The 6,000-nt window shown below is 35.9% G+C and overlaps 1 protein-coding gene across 1 annotated transcript in view; it reads right to left on the bottom strand.

Moving 5' to 3' along the window:
- SGPP1 (sphingosine-1-phosphate phosphatase 1) overlaps window positions 1-6,000 on the bottom strand; it is a 35,765-nt gene that overhangs the window by 14,838 nt on the left and 14,927 nt on the right. The window lies entirely within an intron of this gene.

The raw sequence follows: 6,000 nt of genomic DNA on the forward strand, positions 1-6,000 counted from the left end.
AAAAAGTAAAATGGGTTATATAAATTAGGTTAAATATAAACAAGGAAATAAAAAACATATCACTATACCACAGAACTCCACAAAAACAAGAACTATATGTTTTTACTCCCCATTGTATTCCTAGCACCTGACACTAAGCATGGCACATAGCTGACATTTAAGAAAAAGTTTTGCATGATTTTAACTTTTGCATAATTGAACAAATGAATGAAATCTGGTGTTTCTACAACTCTTCATTGTGAAAACTGGCTCATTTTCATTTCTCCGGTAAAGACTTAATCACCAGCATGCTGCAGAGGAAGAAAAATAGGGAGGAAACATATTTTTCATGTGGCTCCAAAATGAAATACCTCTGGAACAGTGCTTGACTCTGATCCCTGTAAGTGTCCTTCGTTTCCCTGCGTAGAAAAACTGAGGAGTATCTCCCTCTCAGTTCCATCAGTGACTGCTACTTGTAATTTCTGTTGATATTTCACCATCTTCTATTCAATATTCAACAACTTGTCATTTGTTTCCCACTTCTGCCCCTCCACTAAAATTTCAAATGGTAACCTTTTTGAGAAAAATCTTGGGGGGATACTGGGATCAGAAAGTCTTAAAAAGGGAAAACAATAAAATATAGACAACTCTTGGTATCAAGGGCACTAATGTTAAGAGTTGGCTTTGAATCTCCTTATATTAGAGGGAAGGAGCAAACAATGGATGGCCATGGTGGCAAGTTTGTGAAGGAAGAAGGAGGGGGGCACATCTGAGGCAGTTAACACCCTATAATTGGAAATTTCTCCATAAAATTGAAGCCAACGTGGTTCAATCCAATAGGAAATCAACATGGCTCAGTAACAAGTGGGGTTGAAAGAAGGGAATTAATTAAGACTGCAAGAAGACTGGTAAAGATTTGGTACGTACTTGTTTTGATTTGACTTCTCTACTGCATTTGACATAGCCACCACTTCCCTGAAAGTCTAAACACCCTTGATATCTACAGTATCACATTCTCTTGGTTCCTCTTTCACCATCTTTGTTTTTTTCGGTGTTTCCCGCACAAGAGCGTATCTTTCTGTTCCTGTTCCTCGAACACTAGCATAAATACATACATACATACATACATACATACATACATACATACATAAGGATTTTGCCCTTAGTACTTATTGGTAGTCTCTGCTTTTCTTATTTTTTAACTACTACTTTGCAAGCTGAAGACCTATCTGTTTCCTTGGGTTAAGAACCATACAGCCATCTCCTGCATGTGTCTTCACCTTGAGGTCTCTATGGAGTTAAACTCACTATACTTCAAACCAATGTCATCATCCTACCACCCAAACTTGTTCCCCCTCTCATATTCTCTATTTCACTTGGAAACTTCATAATATACATAACAAACTTAAATGAGAAACATGAATTATCCTTGATTCTTTCCTTACCTTTCATATTCAACAAATAATCAAGTCTTGCTGATTTTACCTTCTAAATATTTCTTGATTCTATCATTTCTTCTCCACTCTACTTAAACTGCCCTTATTCAGATCCTCCTAGTTTCTTTTCTAGGCTCTACCTATGTCTCCAGCCATTCTTCCACATACATGAGGAACTTGGTTGATGGGGCAGACAGACATGTAACTATATAATGAGGTAAGTGCTATGACAGTATACTAAAAATTCAGAGGAGTCTAAGGGATGAGCACTTAACTTAAAGATGTTAGCAAAGTCATCCAGATAAAGTTAAGATCCAAGTTGTCCTGAGAAATAAGTAGGATTTCACCTTTAGAAAAAGGAGTACAGGGCAAAAAAGATAAAAAGCATCACAGTAGGAACACTGTGAGCAAAGGCTTATAGGCAAGAAATGGTAAGCAGTGTGATTTTCTAGGAGAATAAGCTTATGCTTTTGCTGAGGGGAAGGCACTAAATAGTAAACACAAAATATGCAAATTATATGATATTTAAATATATATAAATTATATATTATAGAAAATATATTAATAACATAATAAAATGTGTTCATTACATTGGAGAAATAAAAGGAGAACAGGTGTTGAAACATTAATGTTCATCAAATATTCCTTATGCTCCTCTACATTTTTGGGTTCTCCTGAAGTTAGATTGGGACCATGTGATTAGTTTGGCCAATGAGCTGTGATGAAAGTGACTTATGCCACTTTCAATCATTCTGTGATCTCTCTCTTCCCTATTTATGCCACATGCTGAGATGGATCACAAGACAGGCAAACTGCCATCAGCCTCAGTCCCTGAAGTCTGGATGGTTTCACTGGTGAATTTTACCAGATATTTAGTATCAATCTTTCTCAAGCTCTTCCCCTTGATTTCAGCTCAGGTCATGATCTCACTTTGTGAGTTTGAGCCCCGCATTGGGCTCTGTGCTGACAGCTCAGAGCCTGGAGCCTCCTTCAGATTCTGTCTCCCTCTCTCTCTGCCCCTACCCTACTCTACCCTGCTCTCACTCTGTCTCCCTCTCTCTCAAAAATAAACATTAAAAATTTTTTTAAAATAAATAACATTAATATACACTTTCTAAAACAAAGTAACTAAATTGTATAGAAATATAAAAACCTCCCCCCACCCCCCCAAAAATAAATAAACTTTAAATAAATAGGCAAGCAAGCAAGCAGGCTCCATGCTGCCAGCCAGGCTCGAACTCATGAAACTGTGAGATCATGACCTGAGCCAAACCCAAGAGTCCGATGCTTAACCAACAGCCAGGCCAATGCCTAACCAACAGAGCCACCCAGGCACCTCAATAAATAAAAATTTTCAAAAATATATTATACACTGGGGGGTGAAAGGGGAAAATATTACACACCATGACCAAGTGGGATCTATCACAGAAATGCAAGGGTGGTTCAACAAAGAAAAATCAATGTAATATACTGTATTAATAGAATTAAGAAAAAAATATACATGATCATCCTTCATAATAAAAGGATTTAAAAAACTAGGAAAGAAGGGAATTTCTTCAACATGATAAAGGGCATTTATGAACTACCTACAGCTAATGTACTCAATTAGTGAAAAAGTAAAAGGTTTCCCAAGATTAGAAACAAGACAAAAAATTCCTGATTCCCTCTTTGGAAACCAGAGTAGAAACAACAGGAACTTAGTAAATTCAGTCTTCCAGGCAGTTTCCAATTCATTACTTTATTCCAATTCCAATCTGCCAAAGAATTTTTTTATCTAATTGTCTCTTGGATAATCTAGCCCTACTTGCTACAAGGCCCCAGAGAATTTCTCCAGTTCTCTAATATGGATTCTGTGGAGATTTGTTTTTTAAGAAATCCCTATTCAAATCTCCAGGGTTGGGAGCAAATCTAGTCTGGGGCGGCAATAGCTCTTCCTGAGCTGCTTTAGCACTTGGGACAGTAAGTGGAATGGGAGCAATTAAATACAGTAATTTTCAAAATGCAAAAGGCATTGTCATGGGAAACTCAAGTTGTCTTCTCCACATTGGCAAATTTAGCAATTCTGTAAAAGTCCGTAAGAGCCCTCGTTTCTATTTTTAAAAAAGTCATCTTCCTCTTTCTCTTTGTGATAACAATCTAACCAACCTTTCTCTCACTTCTGATATACACATATTTGTTGTTCTGTCCTTCCCTTGACTGTCACTCTCTACCCCTAATTCCTACCCAACCCAATCCTTTATTTCTGACAAATAAACTGTCTGGATTTCTTAAAAGCCAAAAGTGACATTAGAACAAATACATGTCAATTTGTTCTTTACTGAAGGGTTAGTAGATTAAATAATTTTACTGAACATAAAACTTACTATGTACCAGGCACTATCCTAAGAGCTTTATAAATATTAGCTCATTTAATCATCAGAACAACCCTATGAGGTAGGTATTCTAATTTAAAGGAAACTGAGGAAAAAAGAGGTCTCAGATTAAATAGGTATTAAGGTATGGAGCTGACATTCAAACATTGAGAGTCTAATTCCGAAGTCTAAGCTCTTAACCACTATTTACTAAGCTGTCCTTCATGTATGAAGTGTGTTGTTTAATTCCTTGTGTATCCCTAGGATAAAGCAGATTATCACTGAGATATTTTTTATGTAGGTTTTTCTTAGAATGGAGGCTAGGTACAAACTTTACTTACTTAGAGGCAAAAGGGATATTGAAGACATTAATTCCACCACCCTCTCTTTACAGATAAAGAAACAGATGCAGAGATGCCAAATAACATTTAATATTATATTCCAGTGGTCTATTCTGATGTCTTCCAATTTACTGTGCTTGTTACTTTACACTTTTATCACTATACAAATAGTAATTTTAAGTTTGGTAGTTGTTCCTAGCTTCTATTTTTCTTTCTCTCTCTCTCTCTCTCTCTCTCTCTCTCTCTCTTTTTTTTTTTAAGAGACTGTTGAGCTTTATCTGCTAAATTTATGTTATTTCCTCTTATAAAAAGGTTTTTTCTTAAATCTTTAGGTCTTACCAAAAAAGCTAAAAGAAGGGGCGCCTGGGTGGCTCAGTTGGTTAAGCATCTGACTTCGGCTAGGTCATGATCTCACGGTTCATGAGTTTGAGCCCCAGGTCAGGTTCATGAGTTTGAGCCCCAGCTGTGCTGACAGCTCAGAGCCTGGAACCTGCTTTGGATTATGTGTCTCCCCTTCTCTCTGCCTCTCCTCGTCTTTCCCTCTCTCTCAAAATAAATAAATAAATAAATAAATAAATAAGCAAACAAACAAACATTAAAAAAAATACTTTAAAAAAAAAGCTGAAACACAAGTCCTTCATGTTATTTCCAAATTAATAAAAATTTACCAAACTGAAAACGGATCACCATGACCTCCTAGATGCTTTTAATTTCATACCACTATCTAATCTTTTCATTGCACAGTCTATTACAAGAACACTTATCTAAACATTTCCTTCAGTTATTATACCAAACAGCTCTATTCTTACTGATAGTTTCCTTAACTATCACACATAATCAGAATTATTTTTTATATTGTGGCATTTGTCATTTACATCCATTGAAGTTAGAAAAAAAAGTCAATAAAATGACTTGCCATTAAAGCAATTACAAGAACTGTCTTCAACAGAATTTAAAATTTTCAGAGTAATTTAAATATGGGACAAAGGCAGGCACCAGAAAAAAATTATATTTTGAATTCAAGAAATGGATAGTGTATATGTAAACAAGAGATGACTAGGATACCACATTAATGATACATCTGCCTTGTTCTCATACCCTGTTAGTGGAATAAAAATTGATGCCCCCTTTTGGAAAGCATTTTGCCAATACATAAAAGTCTAAATGTTCATATACTTTGACCCAGTGTTCTCTCGCCTAGAATTCTATACCAAAGACATAGAAATGTGGGCAAGGATTCATATATAAACATGTTTATCATAAAATTATATATAGCATACAGCAATGAATTAATATTGACTATAATGTAGTAGTTTAAAATACGGGGTTTTGGAGCTACACAGATCTGGTTCTAGACATTTACTATATGCATTTACTGGGGCGCTGAAAAATGGAAATAACAGAATCAACTCATGTTGAGAAAAAAGAAGCTGCATTATAAGGATACAGAGTCACTGAACCTTAAGGCAAAAGGAAGCTAAGCTTCAAGAAGAAACTGCAACTATAAATGGTTACAGGACCATCTCTTCTTATTACATACATCCTTTTCTGTGTAGCAGCTTTTCTGTTCTTTAGTCCGCACGGTAAATGGAGGTTTTTCGATTTACTTCTTTAGTGAAGAAACCTGCCCAAACTCAATTTCTGATTTGAGAAAATACAGTTGCTCTAAAGGTGAGGGACCTTTAGAGGGTTGTGAGCTAGGCTGACTACTCCAAAGGTGCCTACCTCTTCAGGTGTAGGACAACGCACTAGTTTCATAAGCTCTTTGCATCACAGCTTCCTCATCTATAAATGGAGGTAATATATCTATATTAAGGACAATCCTATAATATAAAAACTATTTTGCAAGAATATGTAAGTGCTTCATTCATTAAGAATGTTTTCTAGGAGGGG

Source organism: Herpailurus yagouaroundi, unplaced genomic scaffold (assembly GCF_014898765.1).
Source record: "Herpailurus yagouaroundi ecotype Mexico unplaced genomic scaffold, PumYag 141, whole genome shotgun sequence".
NCBI classification, from domain to species: Eukaryota; Metazoa; Chordata; class Mammalia; order Carnivora; family Felidae; genus Herpailurus; species Herpailurus yagouaroundi.